The 21,508-nt window shown below is 46.3% G+C and overlaps 1 protein-coding gene and 1 pseudogene across 2 annotated transcripts in view; one reads left to right on the top strand and one right to left on the bottom strand.

Moving 5' to 3' along the window:
• The window catches only part of LOC126278455 (E3 ubiquitin-protein ligase TRIM9), a 712,180-nt gene that overhangs the window by 183,561 nt on the left and 507,111 nt on the right, over nucleotides 1-21,508 (bottom strand). The window lies entirely within an intron of this gene.
• LOC126279240 (5S ribosomal RNA) lies at nucleotides 12,106-12,223 on the top strand (annotated as a pseudogene).

The raw sequence follows: 21,508 nt of genomic DNA, 5'->3' as shown, positions 1-21,508 counted from the left end.
TGAAAAAAAAAGAGATGTCATCGGCTCCCAGTTCCTCACATTCATTGACGTCTCTTTCCCTACAAATGCTACCAATTCCACCGATAATGCTACTATTTACTACGTGATTTATGTACTATACCAAAAATCCCAAATCGGAGTTTTGGTAGACTACAACTCTACTGTGAAGCTTAGTTCTTAGTGAGATTTTTGCTGTTTGCCGTTTCCGACAAAAAGAATTTTTGCCATCGAACGAGACGCGCCTGATTACGAAGAACTCTCCCTGCAGCTACGGTGGGCGAAGACTGCAGGGTCATGCTACGTGGTGAAGCGAGAGCACCTAAAATGCCGGAAGTGCGTACATCGGCAGGCGACTGTCAACAACAGAAGGAAGTCGGCAATCAATCACATCACTTTTTATTTTCGCGAGTTTTACTCTGTTTTATACTCTCTTATGAAGTCCAAAAGATAAATAAAGACAAACAAACTTAGACGTGAAAGATCAACGACCATTTTGCCTTGCAAGAATAGGTGTTGCAATAGAAAAAGAAAAAGGCATTCCATTGTCCAACAGCTGTCCAGAAAGTTTACTGCCAGGCCGCAGCTGGGGGCCTAAGCTTTACACTCTCCATGAAACTCGATGGGCATAAAGCAATGGAGTCTGGTCCTGACGCAGCTTTGGGTGACAGCGGCGGCCGTATAATCTCGCGGAAACGAGTCCTCGAGGCCGCTTAATGCGCCTCTTTTGGTGGAATGATGACCGCTGCGAGCGTAAACTGCGGTTTGCCAGCACCAGACGAGCCTTTCGGTGCTCCGGTTGTGTTACTGCTCTTAAAATTACTTTACAGCGCGGCGCTGTGTAACCGACCAGATGGATTCTCGGCGACACGGGAACTGAAAAGAAAGAGAACTTATTGCAAGAATATCAGAGAGCCACCAGTGGAAGTTTCCACGGAAAGCTTCTACTTGCTCTAGTAGGTCCCATAAGTACACTTACATTTAAAACTTACATAGCTCATCGGCACGCCTGAACAGAATTTGCGGTGCAGAGTACACAGTGCTGTTGTAGTTTCGGTTGTCGATCCTACATCTATACATGGTGATTTTGTGATTATGTCAGAAACTTTCAGGAACGATGGAGAAGTGAAAATGTATCAATCTCAGGTAAGGGACCCTGGTCCAGAAACGACCGAATCAGAAGTTATAACCGAACATCGTCCTGATACCTCTGAGCCGGCCGCGGTGGTCTAGCGGTTCTCGGCGCTCAGTTCGGAACCACGCGACTACTACGGTCGCAGGTTCGAATCCTCTCTCGGGCATGGATGTGCGTGATGTCCTTAGGTTAGTTAGGTTTAAGTAGTTCTAAGTTCTAGGGGACTGATGACCACAGATGTTAAGTCCCATAGTGCTCGGAGCAATTTGTACTTCTTTTTTTTTTTTTTATGCCTCCGACTGCCGAACTCTTCTACTGCAGGTTCTTTGCGTTCCAAATTTGGGGGGAAGTAGTATGGACCAAAACAAGGAAACATTCTCTAATAAACATGGGCTTTAAATCGCATGGCTTAAGACCTGTGAGCACTTGGTCAGTGGAAGAGATGTGTTACATAGCAGCAGTGACGAGAAAATGCTCATAGTCTATAGCTCAGGTTTACTGCACTTTTATCTTTGTTTTCGTCCACAATACCTCTTCCCAAAATATGGAAAACAAAGAGCTTGCAGTACAAGTGGTGCACTGCCACATGTACCGGAACGATTTTCGCTTATAACTTTTGACTCAGTCGTTTCCCGGACCAGAAGCCCTTTCCTCAAATTGATATATTTACCCTTCTCCATCATCCCTGAAAGTTTGTAACATCATCATGGAATCATCTCGTATACATAAGTTACAAACCACTTTACAGTGCATGGCAGAGTATACTTCATACAAATATTGTCGATTTTCTGTCCTAATCCATTCGCACGTTGAGCGAGGGAAAAATCACTATCTACATCTACTTTGCTACTCTGCAATTGACATTTAACAGCCTGCAAGAGGTTTATTCAAACAATTTTCAGACTATTTCTCTACCGTTCCACTCTCTAACAGCGCACGGGGAAAATGAACAGTCAAATGATTCTGTACGAGCTCTTCAAATGGTTCAAATGGCTCGAAGCACTATGGAACAACATCTGTGGTCATCTGTCCCCTACACTTAGAACTACTTAAACCTAACCTAAGCACATCACACACATCCATGCCCGAGGCAGGATTCGAACCTGCGGCCGTAGCAGCTGCGCGGTTCGGACTGAAGCGCCTAGAGCCGCTCGGCCACAGCGGCCGGCTGTACGAGCTCTGATTCCTCTTATTTTATTACAATGATCATTTCGCCTGATGTCGGCTGACGACAATAAAATATTTTCACATTTAGAGGAGAAAGCTGATCGTTGAAATTTCGTTGCCAACCCGACTCGATTATCATATAAGTGATACTTTCTCTCCTATTTCGCGGTAATACAAAATGAGCTGCCTTTTTTGGATTTTTTCGATGCCTTCCGTCAATCCTATCTGGTAAGAGTACCATGCCACACAGCAGTACTCTAGCAGAGGACGAACAAGCTTAGTGTAGGCAGTCTCTTTAGTAGAGCCTTTGCGGCTTATAAGTATTCTGAAAATAAAACGCAGTTTTTGGTTTGCCTTTCCCACAACATATCTACGTGATCGTTCCAATTTAAGTTGTTCGTGGTAGTAATTGCTAGGTATTTAGCGTACGTACGTACCTAAATTTCTTTAGTTCCAGGAATACTGGGCGCAAAATCCACAGACTTTTCAATGGGCGCAAATTTGACGGAGCACAGCAATTTCATACAGTTGACCCAGCGAGGGACATTCCTAACCTGCAGAAATTTAAAGTGGCCGCCTTGAACACGGCTGCGCACCTACCTAACAGCGGGGCTGATAACAGAGGCGACGCGTCGTGGACTTGAAGGCTTTGGTAGGTAGCTGGAGGGAGTTAGCACCCCCTCTGCACATACAGGTCACCTAATTCCCGCAAATACCGGGAAGGGGCCGATGAGTTCTGACGCCACGTTCAGTCACATCCCAGGCGTGTTCGATCGGGTTCAAATCTGGCGAGTTGGGGAACCAGCACATTAACTGGAACTCACCACTGTGTTTCTCGAACCACTTTGTCACACTCCTGGCCTTGTGCCGTGAAGGATTATCTTGTTGAAAAATGCCGCTGCCGTCGGGAAACATGATCGTCATGAAGGGGTGTGCGTGGTCTGGAACCAGTGTACGATACTCCTTGGCTGTCATGATGCCTTACACGAGCTTCACTGGAGCCATGGAGCCGCCGACAGCTTATCGCCGGCCCGCAGTGCAGGTGTCAAGGAGCTGTTACCCTGGAAGATGACGAATTCGAGCTCTCCCATTGGTATGATGAAGAACGTATCGGGATTCATTAAACCATGGTGCGCTGTGCCATAAGGCCAATGTCCAGTGCCAATGATCTCGTCCCAACTTCAGTCGTAGCTGCTGATGTCGTGGTGTTAACATCGGTTCATGGGTCGTTGGCTCCGAAGGCCAATCGTTAGAAGAGTCCAGTTGACTGTGTGTTCAGACACACTTGTACTCTGTCCAGCATTAAAGTCTGATGTTAGTTCCCCCACAGTTCACCGCCTGTCCTGTTTACCCAGCCTATGACGTCCAACATCTGTTATGAGAGCTGGTCGCCCAACACCACGGTGTCTGGACGTGGTTTCAGATTGGATCGGCACATGTTGAAGACAACAATCCCCACAGTATTCCTCAAGCACCCGACAAGTCGTGCAGTTTCTGAAATGCTGGGCCAAGTCTCCGGGCCATCCCAATCCGCTCTCGGTGAAATTTCCAATTTTACACACGGACAGAACGCGTGCACCATGTATGCTCGTAAGGTACCACTGTACTAGTGACGTTCGAACATACGTCTTGCTGCATCAATAACGTCCCCATCATCCACGTACTGCTTCCCGCAGAGAGCACCCTTCATTGGGCCAAACAGATGGAACCTCTTCACGGTCTTGTGTTATATGGCGAGAAACCCACCGGATGCACACCTTTGAGTACCTCAACTGATGGACGTTTGTCAGCACGACCAACTGAGAGGTCCAGTTGAGCAGAGAGGTGTTTGATTGTGATCGTCGGTCACCTCGAATAAGTGAGTCCGCACGTTCTAGTATTGTAAGAGTCACAGCTGTGTACGGCCGGCCGGAACGCCGATGAATTGACAGATTTCTACGACCTCGTTGCGATGGTGTCAGACGTCTCGCCCAACGACTCACCGTTCTTTTGGTCACCGACAAGACTCCGTAGAGCCGACCGCGGTGGCCGAATGGTTCTAGGCGCTTCAGTGTGGATGTGTGTGATGTCCTTAGGTTAATAAAAAATTGTTAAGGCTTTCGTGGCCACTTGTTGACAAACTGCCTATTGGCTTCTCTCTCGGGTTCTTCGGCCGACGTTCATCTAATGATTTTTCTGACGTTTCGCCAGCACGAGTGGCTGACATTGTCGAAGTTTCACCACCGGCAATGGAGGTTGAAGCTTTGACAATGCCAGCCACTCGTGCTGGCGCAACGTCAGAGAAATCATTAGATGAAGGTCGGGCGAGAACCCGAGACAGAAGCCAATAGGCAGTTTGTCCGTAGGTTAGTTAGGTTTAAGTAGTTCTAAGTTCTAGGGGATTGATGACCTCCGATGTTAAGTCCCATAGTGCTCAGGGCCATTTGAACCAAGACTCCGTAGACGTTCTGCAAGCGCCTATGAATATCTGTGAAGCTACGATTTTCTGGCCAAAAGAAACTTAAAGACAGCTCTCTGCTTGCAACGCACTTCCGTTACAGACGCCATTAGTAAGGGTTCGTAAAGCGTCGCCAGCTCTCGCAGCTTCATGAAAAACTACAGAGGCTGAAGCAGAAATATTCCACGACGCCCCATAACAAATTTCGCATTTTTTCAACCCAAACTGTCCGAGGAAAAAATGTAGCACATCACTTATTGAACGCTCCTCGCTGTTTCCCAATGGTACACCAGACTTCCGTGCCAAAGTCTGTATAATCTAAGGATTCTATTGTTCCATGCCAGATCTTTCTTGGATCCAAGGATTGGAGGAGACCTGTAGAGGTAAAACTGCTAACTACCTGGCCATAGAAGCGTTCCACGTCGGATTACAAATTAAAGACGTCACAGATCGCATCATCCCACGTGTTTCCCTCACTCTGATCGCTTTTGACAGCGACGCTTAAAATAACGTACAGCAACTTGCAGCGGATTCCCCCCCGTACGGCGGTTTCAAAGCGTCTCCAAACTCCCCGTCTCGAGTTGCCGGCGCGGCGAGCCACTCTTCCTCTTTCTAACAATGCGGTGCGCCCCCACTGCGCGGAGCCCTCCTAATTAATTAAACAAGTGTAATCAAAGTTGTGACGGCCGGCTATTAGACACCGGCTTTGCCTACGCCAGTGGCGCAAGGGCGCCCGAATTACGGCCCGTGATATCGGCGGATTATTACCGCCGCAAAACCGCACATCGGAACGGCGTGCGTCGCCGGGCACCGCAAAGAGTTCCGGCCTTAATGGCCGCGGGACGACCGCGCAATACCGCGTAACGGGATATTATCGCCGTCGCCCCACAGGCGCCTCTGCGGTACGTCACGGCAGGTTTATTACGTGTTCCGTGGTAAACGCGTAACGGGACTCTGCAGCGTAGCAGGCTGTAAAATGAAGATCGTGTTGGCTCCTGTTTCGTACAGTATAAAACAGTCTGAAAGGTTACCGTCGATCTCTATTACAGATTGAGTAGGATTCGACATACTTAGCCCTTAGCTTCCCCAGGTCATTTTTTGTCACACTCTGTCCAATGTGCGGTCTAACAGATCGCTACGTTTAAATGCGCATAAAAATTGGATTCAGCAGTTTCAGTAAGACAGTTCAGTTTTTTAGGAGGGTGAGTCAAATGAAAACCTTAAATTTGTAATAACAAATCGAAATTTCGCGCCGTTTCCTGTAACTTGGTAAGCGTGCTACAAACAGCGTACAGAATGGCCTGTAGGTGGCATTATAGTGCAGATGCACACATAGCGTCGCAGTATCCGTATAAAGATGGCCGCCGCACTTGCGACTTGCACCAGAGAAGAACAGCGTTTGAAAGGTGGCTACACTGAGTCACAGCGCCAGAGATTGCGCCAAAGAGTATTATTCCGCCGCCTCCACTGGTGCAGTAGTAGTTCAGAGGTTGCCGTGGGCAGTACTTGTTGAGAGGGTGTCGAGTGCAGTTGTTGTTCTGTTCGGCGAGAGAGTAGATGCTGCTCGATTGGTGTAATGTTTAGATGGAAGATGTTGCAATGATCACAGTGTAGTTTTCGTCAATACATACTGAGGTAAAAGAAAAAAAATTGTTTCACATTTCTTTAATGACAATGCCTCTTGGTCACAGGCTCAGTCAACAAAGCATCCGCCTCGTGTTCATGTATTAGACTTGTAATTCTGGTTTCTATGTTGCAATTATACTATTACTGGTTTTTCAATTAGTTCATTGTAAATGGTGTTTAAAATATCTTGTCGTATTGAGGAAGAACCGTGCCAGATACATGTACGATGAGTCACACTACCACACACAGAACAGCTACACTTGTGCTTTGTTGTTTCGTAGCTTTTATAATTCCAGGGGTCTTAATTAATCAATTGTGTTAATGGAAATTTCTTGTCATTCTTTATTTTTATTTTATGCAGTCAGATTGCAGCTAATACTACTCAGGGCCAACCAGCTACAAGATTTCGTAACCGGACACACAACTACTAAAATTGTTGCATTTTAAATTAAGCCCCCGTGCACGTTCTTTTATGCGGATTTTGCGTAGTGAAGGTATGAAACCTATTGAAATTTATCGACGAATGAAGGTTCAGTACGGTGATGCATTTTTGTCACAGCAGCATGTCAACGAATGGAGTAGGAAGTTCGCAAATGGCGTGACTTCAGTGGAAGATGCTCCTCGTACAGGTCAGGCACAAAGAGTTGTGACTCCACAGAACATTGCAGCAGTTGAAGCCATAGTGAAAGAAAACCGCCGAGTGACACTGAATGAAGTTGCAGCATGTTTACAGATTAGTCATGGGTCAGCACATCACATTGTGCATGATGTGCTCCAGTTTCACAAAGTGTCTGCAAGATCGGTGCCACAGCAGCTGACTTCCGAAATGAGAGAACGACGTGTTGATACTTGTGAAGAACTTCTTCGGCGCTTTGAACGAGAAGGTGATGGCTTCCAAGCAAGAATCGTTACTGGACACGAAACCTGGGTTCACTTCCGCCAACCGGGAACGAAGAGAGCAACCAATGAATAGCGCACATTCCTCATCACCAAAACCAAATAAGTTTCGAACAGAACCATCAGCAGGGAAGGTTATGCTGACTCTCTTTTGGGACGCAAAAGGCTTTATTTTGGAGTATTACATGCCTAGAGGAACCACTGTCACCAGTGCATCATACACAGATCTCCTAAAAAATCATCTGCGACCTGCATTCAAATCAAAGCGACGTGGATTCCTGTCAGCAGGTGTCTTTTTGCAACATGACAATGCAAGGCCCCACACTGCCCGTACAACAGTTGCAACAATCACAGACCTGCATTTTGAGTGTCTTCCTCATTCACCATACTCACCAGACCTTGCCCCCAAGTGATTTCCATACGTTTGGACCATTCAAAGACGCAATGGGAGGAAAGAAGTTCCGTTCTGATGAAGAGGTACTCCACGCGGTGCATGAGTGGTTGCGCGGACTATCAAAATAATTTTTTTCTAAAGGAATTTATGCACTTTGTAAGCGCTGGAGGACTTGCATTGAGCGTGGGGGAGATTATGTTGAAAACTGATACAGCTTTGTACTATTTCGGCACAATAAATAATATTTTTAAAAATATTTAAGGTTTTCATTTGACGCACACTCGTATGTAAAGGGTTACATGAACACCACACAAAAATACATTCAAATAAATTTTAAAGTTTATTTTTACAAAACAAGCGCATTTAAACAAATAATTACACAAAATGAACATTATATTACCTGATAATGTTAATGCTTCGCAAACTCAAATATTCTGCACTGTGAATTTTACTTTTTTGGTATGTTTCATTGTTAATTTTACATGTAACAATAAAAACACAAAAAACTGGCATGTAACGTAAAAAAATAAAAGTCAATCTAGTTTTCTTCTCAGAAGTTTTCTTTGCACTTGCTGGAAATTTCTGTAGAGAAATCAAGCTAGACTGGCTTCTTGCAACAATGACAAATGTAAGACGTCTTTCTCTTCTTTTTTAGGCCAGAGCTGGAGCATGCTTTGCCTTTTTCCAGTCGTTCTACAACGACTTCTACTGCACCCAAAACAAGGTGAACGGAAACACGAAGTTCATGGGATATGTTACAGTTATCGACGCGCTTTTTATCTGTGGTGTCACCAACGAGTTTGCAAGCTTCTTCAAAAACTTAAAGCGGCGCGCCCGAGTATCGTCTTTGCAGAAATTTTGAGGTACAAATGTATTCACCCCACGTATGTCCAACATCAAAAAAAAAAAATAATAATAATGCCATTGGCCGTCGTTGGAAGAGGTTTCGATGACCAGCGATATTTGTTTGAGCTAAATATGTGTCTAGCAGAATATTTAGCTAAAGATTCAGTCTCTACGACTCTGTCTTCATCACTCCGATCACTTGTTTCATTCAAGGATTTCACAGCTGGCAAAACAAATTCGTCTTCACATTCGCATCATGCCTATTATCCTCCGCCACACACCGCTTGCTGGCTTGCGGAGTACATATGTAGATGCATATAGGTAGATGTACATATTCTGAAATATGCTCAGTTTCAATTTCGTTGTAGCTGTCTAATCCAACATCACTTCCTAAACTGTCCTTATCAATTTTAAAACAGTATTCTAAAAGTCAGGGTGCATAACATGAATAGCAAATGAAGACTTGGCTACTAAATACACAACGCAAAGTCCCATGTGCAGTGTCAGAGACCGCTAGCAAGAAAGAAGCCGTAATAATGTAAAATCACGTCACACTGAAGTGACTACTGGCAAAGGAAATCACTGCAACTTCGGAAAAGAACAAGTAGTTGACGCTGTAATCTTCTACACATCGGTATCGACTACTACAGTAATGAAAATTTACCCCACCACCCCTGGTACCAGAGACATTTCACCCTGCACGACAGTTTGGCGTTTGTTGTGTGCCGCCTGCATGGTGTTGTAGCTTTAATTCTCTCAAATATGACATTTTTCTGGAGGAAGGAAAATTTTTATTTATGTGGTAATGTTCTTGGGTTATTTTTTTAATGGTTTTAGATGCTACATTTATACAAACATGTGTATAAATGAAACTTCCTGGCAGATCAAAACTGTGTGCCGGAACGAGACTCGAACTCGGGACCCATTCCCGGTCCGGCACGCAGTTTTGATCTGCCAGGAAGTTTCATATCAGCGCACACTACGCTGCAGAGTGAAAATCTCATTATGTGTATCCGTTTTCAAAACATACTTTATAGACTTAGCTTCATTTTATGAACTAAAATAACTACTTTCGGAGTATTTCTTTTGTAATAAATAGTAAAATGATCATATAATAATTACCATGGAAAATAACAACAACAATATTCAATAATGCTGTGGCATATAGCGAAGCAAGATGTTGTGTACATAGTTCCACGTAGTCGGCGTGTACACAACTTTCCCAATAGAGCGCGCCCCGCTAATCACAACAGCGCAGGCGCAGCGCTTGTCCGTCTCCGCACTACGAGATGGCGCTGTCTTAGAGACGGACCAAATTCTGCTTCGGCCGATCCCCGTATTAATATGTAACGCAGCCAATGAGATTGCTGCTAACGTAGAACATTTCCTCCTCGCGGATCACACTCGCGCAGTGATACCTGAATGCTCGAGGTATTATAACGAGTGTACAGACCTCCGATTAGTCAGTCTGCACCAGTCTGTAGTCAAGTTTCAGTCTGCGCCTAATAAGATTATCATATTCCTGTACATAGCCATGAAGAGAAATGTATAGACATTTTGTCAAGTATCAGAGATATGTGAGAATAAGATTAACATACCAAGACCAAAGGCACTTCAGATTGTCAGTTGTAAACAGCATCCAGAATCAAGTTACGAAATGTCTATTTTTTTATTATTTTTATAAATGTGTGTGAAAATTAATCAAGTTCTGTTTAAAGTTGGTCGCCGTCAATCTGCTACTCTAAGCGTGCAAGTGGCTTTTCTATCGTCTGACCTAACGGCAGAAGATAAACACGCCACGATAAGACCACGAGACATATTGCTGACATTCGCCTACTTCATTAGAGCGACCAGTCAAATAATCTGATGGTGTGTGTACCGAAGGTCTTACAGTACGCACACCACACAAGCACATCCGCGTTTTCAGGTGGTCACGAGCTGCTGCGCACTGCTATGTTGACCTGCTGACATTTTCATAGTGGTGTCTAATAGTTGGCACTACTGCTCACGCTGAAAATGTTGAACATTCACTTCAGATTTCCATTGGGAAAAAATACTTCTGTTGCAGCTAAGACACAGTAAAAAAAAAAAAAAAAAGGTTGAAATGGCTCTGAGCACTGTGGGACTCATCTTCTGAGGTCATAAGTCCCCTAGAACTTAAAACTACATAAACCTAAATAACCTAAGGAACTCACACACATCCATGCCCGAGGCAGGATTCGAACCTGCGACCGTAGCGGTCTCGTGGTTCCAGACTGTAGCTCCTAGTACCGCACGGCCACACCGGCCGGCAGAAAAAGTTAATGTACACAATTGTAGCCAGAGAGTCTGGAACGGTTAACAATCAGCGGCGTATAAACGAAGAACCACAGAAGCGTTTAAGAGCAGCTGCAAAGCGCACGCAAGAAATGAGTGTTACCCTGACTGCTCAACGGTTAACAGTCCCGAGAGGCAACTTTTCTTTCGTTTTCCTCGGCCCAATCAACAACAGCGTCTCGCTGAGAAAGCCCAATGCCTTTAGCAGCAGCAGCTCCCGCGAAGAGGGACGGAATTCCCGCTTCATTCGGAAGGCAAACCGTTCGGGGATCTGCGAGCTGAAATCCACCCACAGGCGGCGGCAGTTCAGGGGAGGATGGGGGACAAATTACATCAGGGACCATTCCCGGAATTACATTACGGGATGCAGCATGCCAGCAGCAGCGGCGGCAGCAACGGGCTGGCGGCCGAGAGCGAGCCTCCGGGGCGGTATTGGAGAGCGAGAGGCGAGCGCGACACAACAGATCCGAAAAACGTCAGCGGGCGGCGGGGGAGAGGGACGAGTGAGGGAGGCGCCGCTCTGAGGAAGCGGAGGAACAGAGAAGAGGAACGCGACGTCTTCCTCCTTTTGTCGCGCCCCGCGAGGGCCACTGAGGGAAAAATAAGGGCCCGCGCCGCGACGATTGCCCGAGATTTTCAGCCCAGCGGCCTCGCCCGCGCTCCTACGCACACTTTTTTCAGCCATTTTTGTGCCGGCTCTGTTACCCCGCCGGCAGAGCGCGGCAGAAAAGGATCTGAATATCTCTCTCTTCCCTCGGAGAGCCCCGCATTCGACTGTCGGGCCGAGCGGGCGTATGATTTGTCGCCCGGCCCAGGAATCCGAGCGGCTATTTACTTTATGCGAGATAGAGAGCTGCCAGCGTCGGCCTGTATACAAAAAGCGGGGACTTTTAGCGGGAAGGCGCAGTTTCGGCCGTCCGCGCAGGCGCGCAGTTCCATTCTTGTCTCTCTGCGACTGTCATATCTCTCAACGACTGCTTTTTCACACTTCTGCTCTTTCGGTTCCAAGTCTACACATATTGTGACTAGCTCCGGCCACTAATGGGAGTTCCCTTTCCTTTCAGCGTTTTTTCTGCCCGCAGCTGGAGTAAGCAAAGTACTCGTATAGGTGTATAAATTAAGTGCTACGCCGTAGCTGGCTTCGCACTTATCCTTCAAGGAGTGTGATAGCTGCTTCCTATGTGCAGCTGTTGATCTTATGTGACTGTAACAAGCGTCTGCACAAGCGTCCGCTTACGCTATCCTTTCCTTTTCCTACAAAAATTAAGTTTTAATTGAGTTTATGTACCAGGCAACGGCCCTGCCGCAGTGGATACACCGGTTCCCGTGAGATCACCGAAGTTAAGCGCTGTAGGGCGTCGTCGGCACTTGGATGGGTGACCATCCAGGCCGCCATGCGCTGTTGCCATTTTTCGGTGTGCACTCAGCCTCGTGATGCTAACTGAGGAGCTTTTTTTTTTTTGTCATCAGTCTACTGACTGGTTTGATGCGCCCCGCCACGAATTACTTTCCTGTGCTAACCTCTTCATCTCAGAGTAGCACTTGCAACCTACGTCCTCAATTATTTGCTTGACGTAATCCAACCTCTGACTTCCTCTACAGTTTTTGCCCTCTACAGCTAGTACCATGGAAGTCATTCCCTCAAGTCTTAGCAGATGTCCTATCATCCTGTCCCTTCTCCTTATCAGTGTTTTCCACATATTCCTTTCCTCTCCGATTCTGCGTAGAACCTCCTCATTCCTTACCTTATCAGTCCACCTAATTTTCAACATTCGTCTATAGCACCACATCTCAAATGCTTCGATTCTCTTCTGTTCCGGTTTTCCCACAGTCCATGTTTCACTACCATACAATGCTGTACTCCAGACGTACATCCTCAGAAATTTCTTCCACAAATTGAGGCCGGTATTTGATATCAGACTTCTCTTGGCCAGAAATGCCTTTTCTACCATAGCTAGTCTGCTTTTGATGTCCTCCTTGCTCCGTCTGTCATTGGTTATTTTACTGCCTAGGTAGCAGAATTCCTTAACTGAGGAGCTACTCGACCGAATAGTAACGTCTTCGGTCAAGAATACCATCATAACGACCGGGAGAGCGGTGTTGCTGACCCCACGCCCCTCCTATCCGCATTCCCCACCGAGGATGGTCCCGGAAGACCACTCGTGGCCTGAAGACGGAGTGTGTGTGTGTGTGTGTGTGTGTGTGTGTGTGTGTGTGTGTGTGTGTGTGTGTGTTTACGTACCTAGGTGGGGCATTCAATAAACAATGCCAAAATTTTTTTCTGAGAGCAGGTTGGTTTCATTCAGGATTCCAATACATCATATTACTCCCCACTCTCATGGCTACAAAACCATAGTTCTTAACACAATCTCCGTTCAGTGCGACGGTCTCACGCCAGGTTACTGGGACGCCCTGTATGCCTACACGATTCCACTCTATCGGTCAACATCAGAACCAACGTCTTGTTGCATCAATAACCTCCCCATCATCCAGGTACTGCTTTCTGCACAGTGCAGCCTTCATTGTACCAAACAGATGGAAGGTGCGAGATCCGTGTTGTAGGGTGGATGAGACAGAACAGTCTAACGACGATTTGTGAGCTCCTCTCGCGTGCGTGTACATTGGTGAGGCCTTGCGTTGTCATGGAGAAGTTAGTTTGTATTTTTCTGGCAACGAGCGTGCCGAAGTCTTTTTTTTCAGTTTCCTGAAAGTAGCACAGCAGACTTTTCAGAGTCCATTGTTGCATCAAACATAACAGCCCCTTCACAGTCCCAGACGTCCGTCGCCATGACTTCACCATACTTTTTCTTCGCAGGAGGGGCGGTGTTGGGCCACTCCATGGATTGCCGTTTTGTTTCTGGTCCGAAGTGATCATACCATATGTCATCCCTTATGGCGGTGTTCGACAGAAAATTGTCCCGAACAGCCTCATGAAGCACAAGCAATTCCGCACAAATGGTCGTTCGTTGATCTTTATTGTCTTATGTTACGCGGCGAGAAACCCAGCGGGCGCACCCCTTTTAGTACACCAACTGGTGGACAAGTATGACAGCACTTCCAATTGAGCCGAGTAGTTCAGAAGCGAGGTGACGTTGTGAGCCATCGATCCCTCGATCGAGAGTGTCCGCACGTTTCTACATTGCTGGAGAGAGAGCTGCGTGCGGTCGGCCGGCACGCGGGAGACCGAGAAGGTTTGGGCGACATTGTTATGATGACGACAGACACCTCGCCCTATGATTCACGATGCTTTTGTTCGCTGCTATGTCTCCGTAGACATTTTGCGAACTCCTACGATATCTTCGATACTCTGGTTTTCCTCCAAAAGAAACTCAGTGACGGCTCCCTGCTTGGAACTCACCTTCGTTCCAGACGTCATTTTGAAGGGAATCGTAATACGACCGTCCGTCGTATTTAAATGTTAATGTCTTTTCCAAATTTTACAACTACACTCCTGGAAATTGAAATAAGAACACCCGTGAATTCATTGTCCCAGGAAGGGGAAACTTTATTGACACATTCCTGGGGTCAGATACATCACATGATCACACTGACAGAACCACAGGCACATAGACACAGGCAACAGAGCATGCACAATGTCGGCACTAGTACAGTGTATATCCACCTTTCGCAGCAATGCAGGCTGCTATTCTCCCACGGAGACGATCGTAGAGATGCTGGATGTAGTCCTGTGGAACGGCTTGCCATGCCATTTCCACCTGGTGCCTCAGTTGGACCAGCGTTCGTGCTGGACGTGCAGACCGCGTGAGACGACGCTTCATGCAGTCCCAAACATGCTCAATGGGGGACAGATCCGGAGATCTTGCTGGCCAGGGTAGTTGACTTACACCTTCTAGAGCACGTTGGGTGGCACGGGATACATGCGGACGTGCATTGTCCTGTTGGAAAAGCAAGTTCCCTTGCCGGTCTAGGAATGGTAGAACGATGGGTTCGATGACGGTTTGGATGTACCGTGCACTATTCACTGTCCCCTCGACGATCACCAGAGGTGTACGGCCAGTGTAGGAGATCGTTCCCCACACCATGATGCCGGGTGTTGGCCCTGTGTGCCTCAGATGTATGCAGTCCTGATTGTGGCGCTCACCTGCACGGCGCCAAACACGCATACGACCATCATTGGCACCAAGGCAGAAGCGACTCTCATCGCTGAAGACGACACGTCTCCATTCGTCCCTCCATTCACGCCTGTCGCGACACCATTGGAGGCGGGCTGCACGATGTTGGGGCGTGAGTGGAAGACGGCCTAACGGTGTGCGGGACCGTAGCCCAGCTTCATGGAGACGGTTGCGAATGGTCCTCGCCGATACCCCAGGAGCAACAGTGTCCCTAATTTGCTGGGAAGTGGCGGTGCGGTCCCCTACGGCACTGCATAGGATCCTACGGTCTTGGCGGTCCGGTCCCAGGTCGACGGGCACGTGCACCTTCCGCCGACCACTGGCGACAACATCGATGTACTGTGGAGACCTCAGCCCCACGTGTTGAGCAATTCGGCGGTACGTCCACCTGGCCTCCAGCATGCCCACTATACTCCCTCGCTCAAAGTCCGTCAACTGCACATACGGTTCACGTCCACGCTGTCGCGGCATGCTACCAGTGTTAAAGACTGCGATGGAGCTCCGTATGCCACGGCAAACTGGCTGACACTGACGGCGGCGGTGCACAAATGCTGCGCAGCTAGCGCCATTCGACGGCCAACACCGCGGTTCCTGGTGTGTCCGCTGTGCCGTGCGTGTAATCATTGCTTGTACAGCCCTCTCGCAGTGTCCGGAGCAAGTATGGTGGGTCTGACACACCGGTGTCAATGCGTTCTTTTTTCCATTTCCAGGAGTGTATATGTTTCATCAGTATGAAAAAGTGAGATCTAATTTTTTTAAGATCAATTGAAATATGGTTGGAATGGGCCGGAACGGCTACGCAGTCAGCACGCGTACCACGGTACTGAGACGAAGTGATCTGCTGCAATGGATGAAATAACGCTTTCGGCCGTGTGCATCCGCGACACGGTCGATTGAGTTTGCTTCCACTTCCATGCTGTGTATTCCTGTAACAGCTATACGTTTAGGTCTTATGAGTTCAAATGGTTCAAATGGCTCTAAGCACTATGACACCTAACATCTGAGGTCATCAGTCCCCTAGACTTAGAACTAAGCTAAGGACATCACACACATCAATACCCGAGGCAGGAATCGAACCTGCGACCGTAGCACCCGCGTGGTTTCGGACTGAAGTGCCTAGGTGAAATGAGAAATAAGAGAATTCAGCCTCACCCAGAACTTCCAGATTAGTCTTGGATTTAATTTCTTCGTATTATTCAATTATATTCATAATATTTCACAACAGAAACAATGGCGCCGTTTATTTATATACATTTTCCACGTCCTAGGAATTCAAATGTACGTTAAAAAAGACTGAAATAATAAGAAAATCTTTGTCTTTAGGCTTCAAATAAAAGAGCACAGCAAGACATGTGATGCGTACAGATTACCTATTACAGTTAACATCGAGTAATCATAGTCTTCGGCCGATTGCTTGACACTTCGCAGTACGGAGATACAGGGAGTTAAATGACGGTTTTTCAAACTCAGGGAAAAGGTGATATTAAAAGCTAGTGGGAGCAAATGAGGAGACGTTCACTCCCTCCCTCGGTAATCAGTGGCTACAGACTTTACACTTCACAATCATAGTGATGCTTACCTACGATTATACTAAATTGTAACTTTAGCGCTACCGAGCGCGATGAGAATTGCTATGATGTTTATACACTTTTGCGAGACAGAATAGTGACCTTTTTTCGAGTTTAATGCTGGTTGTACACTTTTTGGTGAGTAACAATTTTGCATGTTTTCAAATAGTTTTTGTTCCCATCCAACAGGATTTTGTCAATCCTAATCACTTGAGATTTTTAATTTTTGGTAAAAATCTAGCATTTTGGTACACGCGAAAATGTTCTTTTTGTGAATACTTCGTTCAACACTACAGATTTTATCTTAAGGAGGACGTCATTTAAGCTTGTTGAGCTAAAACACTGGCACTCATTTCCATATTAATGCACGGTTCAGTAACATTAGTGTGGCCGCCGCCTCTATTCGACGTCAACGCGTAGTAACCACCCGCAGATGGCAGGGGGAAGCACCAGCAGTGGAGGTATATGAAGCATGTCGGAAGGAGGGAGTGGGGTTGGGGAAAAGTAGTGCAGCCATTGTCATAATGAGGAAACAGAGCGATTTATCTGAAATTCAAAAGAGCATGATCATTTGCTTTTGGGCCAAGGCCGAAGAAAATATTCAAATGTGTGTGAAATCTTATGGGACTTAACTGCTAGGGTCATCAGTCCCTAAGCTTACACACTACTTAACCTAAATTATCCTTAGGACAAATGCACATACCCATGCCCGAGGGAGGACTCAAACCTCCGCCGGGACCAGCTGCACAGTCCATGACTGCAGCACCTTATACCGCTCGGCTAATTCCGCGCGGTGGCTATTAGTAAACTGTTAACGTGACGCCGTGGTTAAAGTGTATTGAGCGTGGCAAAATAGTGCTGTCCAAGACCGGCATCGAGGCAGCAGTGTTGCACCACGGGCCATAGATGACGCGGGTGAACAGTGGCTCAGAGACGAATGGAAGTGCAACTGATTGGCTGCTGATCACCCATATGAACCAAGTGGCTACCAACAGTGTCCCCTCACGACCGTTCAGCGAACGTTTCTGCGTCTGGACCTTGGCAGCAGGTGCCTGGTTCTTGCACCTATGCTGACTGCTGTTCATCGTATCGATATTTGTCCACAGATTGGACATCTGTAGAATATTTCGAATGAAAACCCTTATTTTTGTTGGGTTTGAATAATCAGTAACAGAAACAATAATTTGTGATGGTTTTTTAACAGTTTTGTGTGTCGATAACATTAAAATTATCTGCTGATAAGAGGTAAGTGGAAACATAATTAGTTACATATGATTATCAGGGATTCACCCGGGAAATTCGAGAATACAGAGATTAGCTTTCAGAAATAAAGGAAGATAAATAAACGTGACATTAGAAATATCAGTCCTTAAAACATCAAAATAAAACAAAAAACTCAATCTATGAAAATATGCGTTGCCAGAGTAACAAAATTTTGTAAGAACAAAAGGTATATCGTGTTGTACATTAGTAACAGACGTAGAGCCATCCACTTTACACTAGTCTCACATAGGTGTAGGCTCGTCATACACTGTGTAAGTAGGCTTTTTAGGTTTTTATGTTGGTAACGCCATGTAGCGCTCTATATGAAAATCATTGACTGTGCTGTGTGCAGTCTGTGGCTGGTTAGCGTTGTTGTAATATTCTCTATTGTAGTGTTGGGTAGTTGGCTGTTAAAAGCGCGTAGCGTTGCGCAGTTGGAGCTGAGCCGCCAGCAGTGGTGGATGTGGGGAGAGAGATGGCGGAATTTTGAGAGCAGATGATCTAGACGTGTGTCCATCAGAGACAGTAAATTTGTAAGACTGGATGTCATCAACTGATATATATATATATATATATATATATATATATATATATATATATATATATATATATATATATATTATGACTTTTGAACTCTATAACGGTAAATACATTGTTTGTTCTTTATCAAAATCTTTCATTTGCTAACTATGCCTATCAGTAGTTAGTGACTTCAGTAGTTTGAATCTTTTATTTAGCTGTCAGTAGTGGCCCTCGCTGTATTGCAGTAGTTTGATTAACGAAGATTTTAGTGAGGTATGTGATTCATGAAAGGTATAGGTTATTGTTAGTCAGGGCCATTCTTTTGTAGGGATTATTGAAAGTCAGATTGCGTTGCGCTAAAAATATTGTGTGTCAGTTTAGTGTTGATCAGAATAAGTAAAGAGAGTAATGTCTGAGTACGTTCAGTTTTGCTCAGCTGTTTGAAAAGCAAATAATGTAAGAGGTTTATCAGTACAGTCATTCATTAATTTTTCCAAGGGGACGTTTCAACTGCACTCTGCGATGACTATGAAAGGCATCTCGGAAGGCACTTGCAGTAGTGTTTCGATCTGAGTATGGAGAGTGTGGGAGTGAAGAGAGCGCGGTCGTCCACCTCTAGCGATATTTACGCGGCGCGGCGGGCACATCCCCTTTAAGGCAGGCAGACGCCAGCGACGCCAGGCGTCCCCTGCTCGCACACGCCCACGCACACTCTCACACCCACGCACACACACAGCGCCGCCGCCTGCCGCGGACTTAAAGCGTTTCCGCCGCGACCGCGCGCAGCCGCCGACACGACGCGAGAGGGACGGGGGTCGGCTTTTGTTGTCTGCCGGTGACATCGCGCCCGCCCCTCCCCTTTTGCACACGGCCGTACTGCGATAAAGCCCTCCCCTCCACCCGGGCGGCCCTTACTCACCGGCCCGAAGCATTCGCCGTGAGAGCAGAAATCCCGCTCCAGCAACATTCAGTGTTTCCTTTTGTTTTGTGGAATAAACCACTTTTATTTAACTGACACTTATTAGTCGGCAAAGCAGAGTTCTAATCGCCCCACGGTGGCGGCACCATCGTGTTCATTCCCGAGAAAAAAAATTGTTCAAATGGCTCTGAACACTATGGGACTTAACATCTGAGGTCATCAGTCCCTTAGAACTACTTAAACATAACTAACCTAAGGACATCACACATATCCATGCCCGAGGAAGGATCCGCACCTGCGACCGTAGCAGTTGCGCGGCAGCGGACTGAAGCGCCTAGAACCGCTCGGCCATCGTGGCCTGAAACTGAGAGGGAAAAGTAGTACTGACATACGCTGCAGTATCCTTACAAACGGAGCACCCAAAGACGCCTTCCTTCTATCACCATGTTTACACGCCACACAGTTTGCCGAAGACGGAAGTCTAATTTCGAAATCCGGATGCAATTTCGTTGCCGAGCTTACATATTAGGCCCGAATATATTTTGACAAACCGATCAAATATCACTTCCAGAGTAGCACTTCTCTACCTGGGTCGATTATGTAAATATGTAAATCTGGTGTTTCGATTTACCCAACTCTGTGAAGTTACATTATCATCACAAAAAAGGACATCACACACATCCATGCCCGAGGCAAGATTCGAACCTGTAACAGTAGTAGCAGTGCGGTTCCGGACTGAAGCGCCTAGAACCGCTCGGCCAAAACGGGCGGCAAATTGAGGAACAGATTTCTGGAAATGTACGTCTGGATCGCAACACTGTACGGAAGTAAATCATGGACTGTGGGGACAACTGAAAAGAAGACAAAGTCCCACGTACAGCTGTTGATTTTGTACAATTACTGAAATAGATAACTGTTTTACTTATTCTTAACAGTGACTGAATAAAATGGTTCAAATGGCTCTGAGCACTATGGGACTTAACATCTGAGGTCATCAGTCCCCTAGAATTTAGAACTACTTAAACCTAACTTCCCTAAGGACATTCTCTGCCTCGTGATGAATGGGTATTGTGTACTGTCCTTAGATTAGTTAGGTTTAAGTAGTTCTAAGTTCTAGAGGACTGATGACCTAAAATATTAAGTCCCATAGTGCTCAGAGCCATTTGAACCCTAAGGACAGCACACACGTCCATGCCCGACGCAGTATTCGAACCTGCGACCGTAGCGGTCGCGCGGTTCCAGACTGCAGCGTCTAGAACCGCTTGGTCACCCCGGCCGGCTTTATCATCACCTTCGTAATGTTGTCCCAGAACAGAATTTTAACAATCTTTTCCATCCAAGACTGTTTTATTAACCCCGACAGATCAAGTGCATTATGGAAAATGATTGCGAACTGATCACTGGTCGAATTTCCGAATGGGCAAAGACACTGCAGTTAATCAATAAATTGTATGGCTACATGAAACGTATTCGCAGTTGCGAATATGGACAATCATCAGGTGCATAATAGAACGAACCCAATGAAAATGTTTATACCTATATGGATACGGTGAATGTCGCAATGAACAGACACCATATCCATGTAAGTATATAGTTCTGGCAATACCGGCCATGACCTTCCTCTTCTGTGCGGATGCACACATATTACCCGGACTCTTACGGGACTTGGTAAGAATGTCTTCCACGAGTAATAATCGTAATGGATAGGGACACTACGAATGTAATGTGTGGGCATATAAAGTGATAATGTGGGTCTCACGGAAGGCGTGCGCGAGATAGTCCCTTCAGTCACAGTATCCTCCGTGCCCTCGCTGGCTCAGATGCCGGTAGCTTAGCGTGTTCGGTCAGAGAGCTGGCTGGCCTCTGTAATAAAAAGAACTGAGCGAAAGGATCAACAACGATCTTGAACGGATATCAAGTGACGACTAAACACAACAATCAACAACGAACAAAATGAAAAATGAAAAAAAAAATATGGATACAGCGTCTGCCAGGTAATCAGGAGATCCCGTGTTCGAGTCCCGGTCGGGGCACACATTTCCACCTGTCCCCGTTGATATATATCAAAGACCGTCAGCAGCTGAAGGCATTACTATATAATTCTAATGAAAATTTTTGTCGGGTCGAACAACGAACCAGAATTTCCCGCTTATCGCGAGCGGTCGCCTTACATTAAGCTATTCGAGCACGACCTACGGTTTGACCCAAATTTCCGTATGTCAGCAACAATGTATGACCGTTACGTATATTCCCGTACAGGTGATAAGTTTCAATTGAAAGTCGCTTGC

This window comes from Schistocerca gregaria, chromosome 6, assembly GCF_023897955.1.
Source record: "Schistocerca gregaria isolate iqSchGreg1 chromosome 6, iqSchGreg1.2, whole genome shotgun sequence".
Taxonomy (NCBI): domain Eukaryota; kingdom Metazoa; phylum Arthropoda; class Insecta; order Orthoptera; family Acrididae; genus Schistocerca; species Schistocerca gregaria.
The sequence above is the reverse complement of the archived record's forward strand: the minus strand, read 5'-3'. Positions and strand labels throughout refer to the sequence as shown.